Source organism: Triticum urartu, chromosome 3A, assembly GCF_056163025.1.
Source record: "Triticum urartu cultivar PI428250 chromosome 3A, HENAU_Tu73, whole genome shotgun sequence".
Classification (NCBI taxonomy): Eukaryota; Viridiplantae; Streptophyta; class Magnoliopsida; order Poales; family Poaceae; genus Triticum; species Triticum urartu.
Window position 1 is genome coordinate 637,226,910 of NC_141875.1, and position 12,702 is coordinate 637,239,611.

The window sequence follows — 12,702 nt, forward strand, 5'->3', positions numbered from 1 at the left end:
ATTAATCAAATGACAACTCATGTCTATGGTTAGGAAACATAACCATCATTGATTCGACGAGCTAGTCAAGTAGAGGCAAACTAGTGACACTCTGTTTGTCTATGTATTCACACATGTACTAAGTTTCCGGTTAATATAATTCTAGCATGAATAATAAACATTTATCAAGATATAAGGAAATATAAATAACAACTTTATTATTGCCTCTAGGGCATATTTCCTTCAGTCTCCCACTTGAACTAGAGTCAATAATCTAGATTACATTGGAATGATTCTAACACCCATGGAGTCTTGGTGCTGATCATGTTTTGCTCGTGAGAGAGGCTTAGTCAACGGGTCTACAACATTCAGATCCGTATGTATCTTGCAAATCTCTATGTCTCCCTCCTTGAGTTGATCGCGGATGGAATTGAAGCATCTCTTGATGTGCTTGGTTCTCTTGTGAAATATGGATTCCTTTGCCAAGGCAATTGCACCAGTATTGTCACAAAAGATTTTCATTGGACCCGATGCACTAGGTATGACACCTAGATCGGATATGAACTCCTTCATCCAGACTCCTTCATTTGTTGCTTCCGAAGCAGCTATGTATTCCACTTCACACGTGAATCCCGCCACAATGCTCTGCTTGGAACTGCACCAACTGACAGCTCCACCATTGCTACCTCTTGAGCACTGCGTTGGATTTCCTCGAAGAGAAGAGGATGATGCAGCAAAGTAGCGTAAGTATTTCCCTCAGTTTTTGAGAACCAAGGTATCAATCCAGTAGGAGGCTACGCCCGAGTCCCTCGTACCTACACAAAACAATAGCTCAACGCAACCAACGCGCTTAGGGGTTGTCAATCCCTTCACGGTCACTTACGAAAGTGATATCTGATAGAGATAATAAATAATATTTTTGGTATTTTTGGTATAGAGATGCAAAGTGAAAAGTAAAAGGCAAAGTAAAAAAGCAAAGCAATAATAAAGTGATGGAGATTTGATATGATGAGGAAGAGACCCGGGGCCATAGGTTTCACTAGTGGCTTCTCTCAAGAGCATAAGTATTCTACGGTGGGTGAACAAATTACTGTTGAGCAATTGACAGAATTGAGCATAGTTATGAGAATATCTAGGTATGATCATGTATATAGGCATCACGTCCGAGACAAGTAGACCGACTCCTGCCTGCATCTACTACTATTACTCCACTCATCGACCGCTATCCAGCATGCATCTAGAGTATTAAGTTAAAAACAGAGTAACGCCTTAAGCAAGATGACATGATGTAGAGGGATAGTTTCATGCAATATGATAAAAACCCCATCTTGTTATCCTCAATGGCAACAATACAATACGTGCCTTGATGCCCCTTCTGTCACTGGAAAAGGACATAGCAAGATTGAACCCAAAGCTAAGCACTTCTCCCATGGCAAGAACAACCAATCTAGTAGGCCAAACCAAACTGATAATTCGAAGAGACTTGCAAAGATAACCAATCATACATAAAAGAATTCAGAGAAGATTCAAATATTATTCATAGATAGACTTGATCATAAACCCACAATTCATCGGTCTCAACAAACACACCGCAAAAAGAAGATTACATCGAATAGATCTCCACAAGAGAGGGGGAGAACATTGTATTGAGATCCAAAAAGAGAGAAGAAGCCATCTAGCTACTAACTATGGACCCATAGGTCTGAAGTAAACTACTCACACTTCATCGGAGGGGCTTGGATGATGATGTAGAAGCCCTCCGTGATCGATTCCCCTTCCGGCGGAGCTCCAGAACAGGCCCCAAGATGGGATCTCGTGGACACAGAAAGTTGCGGCGGTGGAATTAGGTTTTTGGCTCCGTCCCCGATCGTTTGGGGTACGTAGGTATATATAGGAGGAAGGAGTACGTCGGTGGAGCTTCGAGGGGCCCACGAGGCAGGGGGCGCGCCCTAGGGGGGGTGCCCTCCACCCTCGTGACCGCCTCGTGGTGTTCTTGACGGAGGGTCCAAGTCTCCTGGATCTTATCTGATCAGAAAATCACGTTCCCGAAGGTTTCATTCCATTTGGACTCCGTTTGATATTCTGTTTCTCCGAAACACTGAAATAGGCAAAAAAACAGCAATTCTGGGCTGGGCCTCCGGTTAATAGGTTAGTCCCAAAAATAATATAAAAGTGGAAAATAAAGCCCAATATACTCCAAAACAGTAGATAATATAGCATGGAGCAATCAAAAATTATAGATACGTTGGAGACGTATCAGGCATCCCCAAGCTTAATTCCTGCTTGTCCTTGAGTAGGTAAATGATAAAAACAGAATTTTTGATGCGGAGTGCTACTTGGCATAATTTTAATGTAATTCTTCTTAATTGTGGTATGAATATTCAGATCTGAAAGATTCAATACAAAAGTTCATATTGACATAAAAATGATAATACTTCAAGCATACTTACTAAGCAATTATGTCTTCTCAAAATAACATGGCCAAAGAAGGTTCATCCCTACAAAATCATATAGTTTAGTCATGTTTCATTTTCATCACACAAAAATGCTCTCATCATGCACAACCCCGACGACAAGCCAAGCAATTGTTTCATACTTTAGTAATCTCAAACCTATAAACTTTCACGCAATATATGAGCACGAGCCATGGACATAGCACTATGGGTGGAATAGAATATACTGAAGGGGGTTATGTGGAGAAGACAAAAAAGGAGAAAGTCTCGCATCAACGAGGCTAATCAATGCGCTATGGAGATGCCCATTGATTGATGTTAATGCAAGGAGTAGGGATTGCCATGCAACGGATGCACTAGAGCTATAAATGTATGAAAGCTCAACAAAAGAAACTAGTGGGTGTGCATCCAACTTGCTTGCTCACGAAGACCTAGGGCACTTGAGGAGGCCCATTGTTGGAATATACAAGCCAAGTTCTATAATGAAAAATTCCCACTAGTATATGAAAGTGATAACATGAGAGACTCTCTACTATGAAGATCATGGTGCTACTCTGAAGCACAAGTGTGGTAAAAGGATAGTAACATTGTCCCTTCTCTCTTTTCTCTCATTTTTTGGGCCTTTTATTTTTTTATGGCCTTTATTTTTTGGGGCCTTCTCTTTTTTATGGCCTTTCTCTTTTTTTATTCCTCACTTGGGACAATGCTCTAATAATGATGATCATCACACTTCTATTTATTTACAACTCAATGATTACAAATCGATACTAGAACAAAGATGACTCTATATGAATGCCTCCGGCAGTGTACCGGGATATGCAATGAATCAAGAGTGACATGTATGAAAGAATTATGAACGGTGGCTTTGCCACAAATACTATGTCAACTACATGATCATGCTAAGCAATATGACAATGATGAATGTGTCATGATGAACGGAATGATGGAAAGTTGCATGGCAATATATCTCGGAATGGCTATGGAAATGCCATAATAGGTAGGTATGGTGGCTGTTTTGAGGAAGATATAAGGAGGTTTATGTGTGAAAGAGCGTATCATATCACGGGGTTTGGATGCACCGGCGAAGTTTGCGCCAACTCTCAATGTGAGAAAGGGCAATGCATGGTACCGAAGAGGCTAGCAAGGATGGAAGGGTGAGAGTGCGTATAATCCATGGACTCAACATTAGTCATAAAGAACTCACATACTTATTGCAAAAATCTACAAGTCATCAAAAACCTCGGCACTACGCGCATGCTCCTAGGGGCATAGATTGGTAGGAAAATACCATCGCTCATCGCCGACCGCCACTCATAAGGAAGACAATCAAATAACACCTCATGTTTCAAATTTGTTGCATAACGTTTACCATATGTGCATGCTATGGGACTTGCAAACTTCAACACAAGTATTTCTCAATTTCACAACTACTCAACTAGCATGACTTTGATATTATTACCTCCATATCTCAAAACAATCATCAAGCATCAAACTTTTCTTAGTATTCAACACACTCATAAGAAAGTTTTATTATTAATCTTGCATACCAAGCACATTAGGATTTTAAGCAAATTACCATGCTATTAAGACTCTCAAAATAATCTAAGTGAAGCATGAGAGATCAATAGTTTCTATAAAACAAATCCACCACCGTGCTCTAAAAGATATAAGTGAAGCACTAGAGCAAAACTATAAAGCTCAAAAGATATAAGTGAAGCACGTAGAGTATTCTATCAAATTCCAAATCATGTATGGCTCTATCAAAAGGTGTGTACAGCAAGGATGATTGTGGTAGACTAACAAGCAAAGACTCAAATCATAAAAGACGCTCCAAGCAAAACACATATCATGTGGTGAATAAAAATATAGCTCCAAGTAAAGTTACCGATAGAAGTAGACGAAAGAGGGGATGCTTTCCGGGGCATCCCCAAGCTTTGGCTTTTAGGTGTCCTTAGATTATCTTGGGGGTGCCATGGGAATCCCCAAACTTAGGCTCTTGCCACTCCTTGTTCCATAATCCATCAAATCTTTACCCAAAACTTGAAAACTTCACAACACAAAACTTAAAGTAGAAAATCTCATGAGCTCCGTTAGCGAAAGAAAACTAAAGACCACTTCAAGGTACTGTAATTAACTCATTCTTTATTTATATTGGTGTTAAACCTACTGTATACCAACTTCTCTATGGTTTATAAACTATTTTGCTAGCCATATATTCATAAAAATAAGCAAACAACACACGAAAAACATAATCTGTCAAAAACAGAACAGTCTGTAGTAATCTCTAGCTAGAGAAAGATCTGGAACCCCAAAAATTCTAAAATAAATTGCTGGACGTGAGGAATTTATCTATTAATCATCTGCAAATATAATTAACTAAATAGCACTTTCCAAATAAAACTGACAGCAGTTCTCGTGAGTGCTAAAGTTTCCGTTTTTTACAGCAAGTTCTCGTGAGCGCTAAAGTTTCTGTTTTTTACAGCAAGTTCAACAAGACTTTCCCCAAGTCTTCCCAACGGTTCTACTTGGCACATACACTAATTAAACACAAAAAACCACAACCAAAACATAGGATAGATAAATTATTTATTACTAAACAGGAGCAAAAAGCAAGGAATAAAAATAAAATTGGGTTGCCTCCCAACAAGCGCTATCGTTTAACGCCCCTAGCTAGGCATAACAAGCAACAATAGATCTAGGTATTGCCATAATAGTAAGATAGATTATTAAAAATCATTTCATATTCTCTACATTCGGCAGCAAGTTTTCTTTGAGGCAAGCAAAAGTAATCAAAAGGGCTAAATTTAACGGGACAAAAGTCCCCAAGATCAACCTTGGGAGGTATAGGTTCCTCCTTTGGTCCTTCATAATGCACAACCAATTCATCATTATAAGCATTCTTTTGATAGAACTTTGTGAGCCTATATTCAAGAGAATATCCTAGTTCATTATTTCGAATAGCCAAATCATCATTATGTTCAGAAATTCTATCAACTAAAACATTGGTAGGAACCCTTTTTCTAAGATTTTCATTGAAAGCAACATAGTCTAGAGATTGAAAACGCATTATTTCTTCTTGATAAAAGAGTATAGCCTCTATGGGAGGACGGCAAGCATCCACCCTATAATGCGCAAAGATTTCTTTGGCTTCTTTTATTATGAATCTAAACTCATGAGCCAAAAAGATAGTAGCAGCATGCTTAACAGAAGAATGCTCAATATTAGAAAATTCCAGAAAAATCCTTTGTATGGAAGGATGCATGTGCATGAATTGTCTTTCAAGTTCAACTACAAGCATGGCAATAGCGTCCGCAAGACTACTAGTTCGGTGAAGGATAGAACTACCCACAGAAGGTAAAGCACCGGCACAAGTAAAGAAATCTTGAATAACTCCTTTTCCAATAATATTACCACTACCAACACGGAATTTTTTTGTATTAAAGATGGTAGGATCTTTAGAAGGAGCATCGGAATTTTTTATAATATTATTATTGTCCATATTGACAATAATTTCCCCAATTTCAGACATAGAGGCAGAAGGTAAAGGACTTGGCATAACGACAAGCTAGCAAACTTACACACGAGCCAACAAAAGGCAGACGGGCAAAAAGAGGCAAATAGAGAGGGGGATAGAGAGAGAGGGTGAATAAAACGGCAAGGGTGAAGTGGGGGATAGGAAAGCGAGAGGCAAATGGCAAATAATGTAATGCGGAAGATAGGGATTGTGATGGGTACTTGGTATGCTGACTTTTGCGCAGACTCCCCAGCAACGGCGCCAGAAATCCTTCTTGCTACCTCTTGAGCACTGCGTTGGATTTCCCCAAAGAGGAGAGGATGATGCAGCAAAGTAGCGTAAGTATTTCCCTCAGTTTTTGAGAACCAAGGTATCAATCCAGTAGGAGGCTACGCGTGAGTCCCTCGTACCTACACAAAAACAATAGCTCAACGCAACCAACATGCTTAGGGGTTGTCAATCCCTTCACGGTCACTTACGAAAGTGAGATCTGATAGAGATAATAAATAATATTTTTGGTATAGAGATGCAAAGTGAAAAGTAAAAGGCAAAGTAAAAAAGCAAAGCAATAATAAAGCGATGGAGATTTGATATGATGAGAAAGAGACCCGGGGCCATAGGTTTCACTAGTGTCTTCTCTCAAGAGCATAAGTATTCTATGGTGGGTGAACAAATTACTGTTGAACAATCGACAGAATTGAGCATATTATGAGAATATCTAGGTATGATCATGTATATAGGCATCACGTCCGAGAAAAGTAGACCGACTCCAGCCTGCATCTACTACTATTACTCCACTCATCGACCTCTATCCAGCATGCATCTAGAGTATTAAGTTAAAAACAGAGTAACGCCTTAAGCAAGATGACATGATGTAGAGGGATAGTTTCATGCAATATGATAAAAACCCCATCTTGTTATCCTCGATGACAACAATACAATACGTGCCTTGCTGCCCCTTCTGTCAGTGGGAAAGGACACCGCAAGATTGAACCCAAAGCTAAGCACTTCTCCCATGGCCAGAACAACAAATCTAGTAGGCCAAACCAAACTGATAATTCGAAGAGACCTACAAAGATAACCAATCATACATAAAAGAATTCAGAGAAGATTACACCGAATAGATCTCCACAAGAGAGGGGAGAACATTGTATTGAGATCCAAAAAGAGAGAAGAAGCCATCTAGCTACTAACTATGGACCTGTAGGTCTGAAGTAAACTACTCACACTTCATCGGAGGGGCTTGGATGATGATGTAGAAGCCCTCCATGATCGATTCCCCTTTCGGTGGAGCTCCGGAACAGGCCCCAAGATGGGATCTCGTGGATACAGAAAGTTGCGACGGTGGAATTAGCTTTTTGGCTCCGTCCCCGATCGTTTGGGGGTACGTAGGTATATATAGGAGGAAGGAGTACGTCGGTGGAGCTTCGAGGGGCCCACGAGGCAGGGGGGCGCGCCCTAGGGGGGCGCCCTCCACCCTCGTGAGCGCCTCGTGGCTTTCTTTACGGAGGGTCCAAGTCTCCTGGATCTTATCTGATGAGAAAATCACGTTCCCGAAGGTTTCATTCCGTTTGGACTCCGTTTGATATTCTGTTTCTCCGAAACACTGAAATAGGCAAAAAACAGTAATTCTGGGCTAGGCCTCCGGTTAATAGGTTAGTCCCAAAAATAATATAAAAGTGGAAAATAAATCCAATATAGTCCAAAACAGTAGATAATATAGCATGGAGCAATCAAAAATTATAGATACGTTGAAGACGTATCAACCATTCAATAAAAACATGTATTCGGTTTTTGACTTAGAGTCATCCGAATCAGTGTCAACGCTTGCATCGACGTAACCGTTTACGATGAGCTCTTTGTCACCTCCATATACGAGAAACATATCCTTAGTCCTTTTCAGGTATTTCAGGATGTTCTTGACCATTGTCCAGTGATCCACTCCTGGATTAATTTGGTACCTCCCTGCTAAACTTATAGCAAGGCACACATTAGGTCTGGTACACAGCATTGCATACATGATAGAGCCTATGGCTGAAGCATAGGGAACACCTTTCATTTTCTCTCTATCTTCTACAGTGGTCGGGCATTGAGTCTGACTCAACTTCACACCTTATAATACAGGCAAGAACCCTTTCCTTGCCCAAACTTCATAATCATAAAATGCGGCAATTGCTAACATGATTTGGACGGACTTAAGGATCGCTACGGGTGAGAAAGTCTCATCGTAGTCAGCTCCTTGAACTTGTCGAAAACCTTTCGCAACAAGTCAAGCTTTGTAGACAGTAACATTACCATCAACGTCAGTCTTCTTCTTGGAGATCCATTTATTGTCTATGGCCTGCCAATCATCAGGAAAGTCAACCAAAGTCCATACTTTGTTCTCATACATGGATCCCATCTCAGATTTCATGGCTTCAAGCCATTTTGTGGAATCTGGGCTCATCATCGCTTCCTCATAGTTCGTAGGTTCGTCATGGTCAAGTAACATGACTTCCAGAATAGGATTACCGTACCACTCTGGTGTGGATCTTACTCTGCTTGACCTACGAGGTTTGGTAGTAACTTGATCAGAAGTTTCATGATCATCATCATTAGCTTCCTCACTTACTGGTGTAGGAATCACTGGAACTGATTTCAGTGATGAACTACTTTCCAATAAGGGAGAAGGTACAATTACCTCGTCAAGTTCTACTTTCCTCCCACTCACTTCTTTCGAGAGAAACTCCTTCTCTTGAAAGGATCCATTCTTGGCAACGAATATCTTGCCTTCGGATCTGTGATAGAAGGTGTACCCAACAGTCTCCTTTGGGTATCATATGAAGACACATTTCTCTGATTTGGGTTCGAGCTTATCAGGTTGAAGCTTTTTCACATAAGCATCGCAACCCCAAACTTTAAGAAATGACAACTTGGGTTTCTTGCCAAACCAAAGTTCATAAGGTGTTGTCTCGACGGATTTAGATGGTGCCCTATTTAATGTGAATGCAGCTGTCTCTAAAGCGTAACCACAAAATAATAGCGGTAAATCAGTGAGAGACATCATAGATCGCACCATATCTAGTAATGTACGATTATGACGTTCGGACACACCATTACGCTATGGTGTTCCAGGTGGCGTGAGTTGCGAAACTATTCCGCATTGTTTCAAATGAAGTCCAAACTCATAACTCAAATATTCGCCTCCACAATCGGATCGTAGAAACTTGATTTTCTTGTTACGATGATTTTCCACTTCACTCTGAAATTCTTTGAACTTTTCAAATGTTTCAGACTTATGCTTCATCAAGTAGATATACCCATATCTACTCAAATCATATGTGAAGGTGAGAAAATAACGATATCTGCCGCGAGCTTCAATGTTCATTGGACCACATACATCAGTATGTAAGATTTCCAATAACTCTGTTGCTCTCCCCATTATTCCAGAGAACGGAGTTTTAGTCATCTTGCCCATGAGGCATGGTTCGCAAGTACCAAGTGATTCCAAAAGTCCATCAGAAAGGAGTTTCTTCATGCGCTTTACACCAATATGACCTAAACGGTAGTGCCACAAATAAGTTGCACTATCATTATCAATTCTGCATCTTTTGGCTTCAATACTATGAACATGTGTATCACTACTATCAAGATTTAGTAAAAATAGACCACCCATCAGGGGTGCATGACCATAAAATATATTACTCATATAAATAGAACAGCCATTATTCTCTGATTTAAATGAATATCCGTCTCGCATCAAACAAGATCTAGATATAATGTTCATGCTCAATGTTGGCACCAAATAACAATTATTTAGGTCTAAAACTAATCCCGGAGGTATATGTAGAGGTAGCGTGCCGACGATGATCACATCGACTTTGGAACCATTTCCCACGTGCATCGTCACCTCGTCCTTAGCCAATCTTCTCTTAATCCGTAGCCCCTATTTCGAGTTGCAAATGTTAGCAGCTGAACAAGTATCAAATACCCAGGCACTACTGTGAGAATTAGTAAGGTACACATCAATAACATGTATATCAAATATACCTTTCACTTTGCCATCCTTCTTCTCTACCAAATACTTGGGGCAGTTCCGCTTCCAGTGACCAGTTCCTTTGCAGTAGAAGCACTCAGTCTCAGGCTTAGGTCCAGACTTGGGATTCTTCACTTGAGCAGCAACTGGCTTGTTGTTCTTCTTGAAGTTCCCCTTCTTCCATTTACCCTTTTTCTTGAAACTGGTGGTCTTGTTGACCATCAACACTTGATGCTCCTTCTTGATTTCTACCTCCGCAGCCTTTAGCATTGTGAAGAGCTCAGGAATCGTCTTATCCATCCCTTGCATATTATAGTTCATCATGAAGCTCTTGTAGCTTGGTGGCAGTGATTGAAGAACTCTGTCAATGACACTATCATCAGGAAGATTAACTCCCAGTTGAATCAAGTGATTGTGGTACCCAGACATTCTGAGTATATGTTCACTGACAGAACTATTCTCCTCCATCTTGCAGCTATAGAACTTATTGGAGACTTCATATCTCTCAATCCGGGCATTTTCTTGAAATATTAACTTCAACTCCTGGAACATCTCATATGCTCCATGACGTTCAAAACGTCGTTGAAGTCCCTGTTCTAAGCCGTAAAGCATGGCACACTGAACTATCGAGTAGTCATCAGCTTTGCTCTGCCAGGTGTTCATAACATCTAGCGTTGCTCCTGCAGCGAGTTTGTCACCTAGAGGTGCTTCCAGGACATAATTCTTTTGTGCAGCAATGAGGATAATCCTCAAGTTACGGACCCAGTCCGTGTAGTTTCTACCATCATCTTTCAACTTAGCTTTCTCTAGGAACGCATTAAAATTCAATGGTACAACAGCACGGGCTATCTATCTACAACAACATAGACATGCAAAATACTATCAGGTACTAAGTTCATGATAAATTAAAGTTCAATTAATCAAATTACTTAAGAACTCCCAGTTAGATAGACATCTCTCTAATCATCTAAGTGATTACGTGATCCATATCAACTAAACCATGTCCGATCATCACGTGAGATGGAGTAGTTTTCAATGGTGAACATCACTATGTTCATCATATCTACTATATGATTGACGCTCGACCTTTCGGTCTCTAGTGTTCCGAGGCCATATCTGCATATGCTAGGCTCGTCAAGTTTAACCCGAGTATTCCGTGTGTGCAAAACTGGCTTGCACCCGTTGTATGTGAATGTAGATCTTATCACACCCGAGCATCACATGGTGTCTTGGCACGACGAACTGTAGCAACGGTGCATACTCAGGGAGAACACTTATACCTTGAAATTTAGTGAGAGATCATCTTATAATGCTACCGTCGAACTAAGCAAAATAAGATGCATAAAGGATAAACATCGCATGCAAACAATATAAGTGATATGATATGGCCATCATCATCTTGTGCCTTTGATCTCCATCTCCAAAGCACCGTCATGATCACCATCGTCACCGTCTTGACACCTTAATCTCCATCGAAGCATCATTGTCGTCTCGCAAACTATTGCTTCCACAAATATCGCTACTGCTTAGTGATAAAGTAAAGCAATTACATGGCGAATGCATTTCATACAATAAAGCGACAACCATATGGCTCCTGCCAGTTGCCGATAACTGTGTTACAACAGATGATCATCTCATACAATAAAATTTAGCATCATGTCTTGATCATATCACATCACAACATGCCCTGCAAAAACAAGTTAGACGTCCTCTACTTTGTTGTTGCAAGTTTTACGTGGCTGCTACGGGCTGAGTAAGAACCGTTCTTACCTACGCATCAAAAACCAAAACGCGGTATAGTGATTGCCTTTTGATCTTCAAAAAGAACCATGTTCATTGAATCCGATTCAACTAAACCTGGAGAAACAGACACCCACTAACCACCTGTGTGCGAAGCACGTCGGTAGAACCAGTCTCGTGTAAGCGTACGCGTAATGTCAGTCTGGGCCGCTTCATCCAACAATGTCGCTGAATCAAGAATCAACTAGTGACGGCGAGCAATATGTATATACCCACGCCCACAACTCCTTTGTATTCTACTCATGCATATAACATATACGCATAAACCTGGCTCGGATGCCACTGTTGGGGAACGCAGTAATTTCAAAAAAATTCCTACGCACACGCAAGATCATGGTGATGCATAGCAATGAGAGGGGAGAGTATCATCTACGTACCCTCGTAGACCGTAAGCGGAAGCATTATGACAACGCGGTTGATGTAGTCATACGTCTTCACGATCGACCGATCTAGTACCGAAGATACGTCACCTTCGTGATCTGCACACGTTCGGCTCGGTGACGTCCCGCGAACTCATGATCCAGTAGAGATTCGAGGGAGAGCTTTGTCAGCACGACGGCGTGATGATGGTGATTATGTTGCTACCGGAACAGGGCTTCGCCTAAGCACTGCTATGATATTACCGAGGTGGATTATGGTGGAGGGGGGCACCGCACACGGCTAAAGATCAATGATCAACTTGTGTGTATATGGGGTGCCCCCCTCCCCCGTATATAAAGGAGTGGAGGAGGGAGGGGTCGGCCCTCTCTATGGCGCGCCCTAGGGGAGTCTGATACGTCTCCAACGTATCTATAATTTTTGATTGCTCCATGCTATGTTATCTACTGTTTTGGGCAATATTGGGCTTTATTATCCACTTTTATATTATTTTTGGGACTAACCTATTAACCGGAGGCCCAGCCCAGATTTGCTGTTTTTTGCCTATTTCAGTGTTTCGAAGA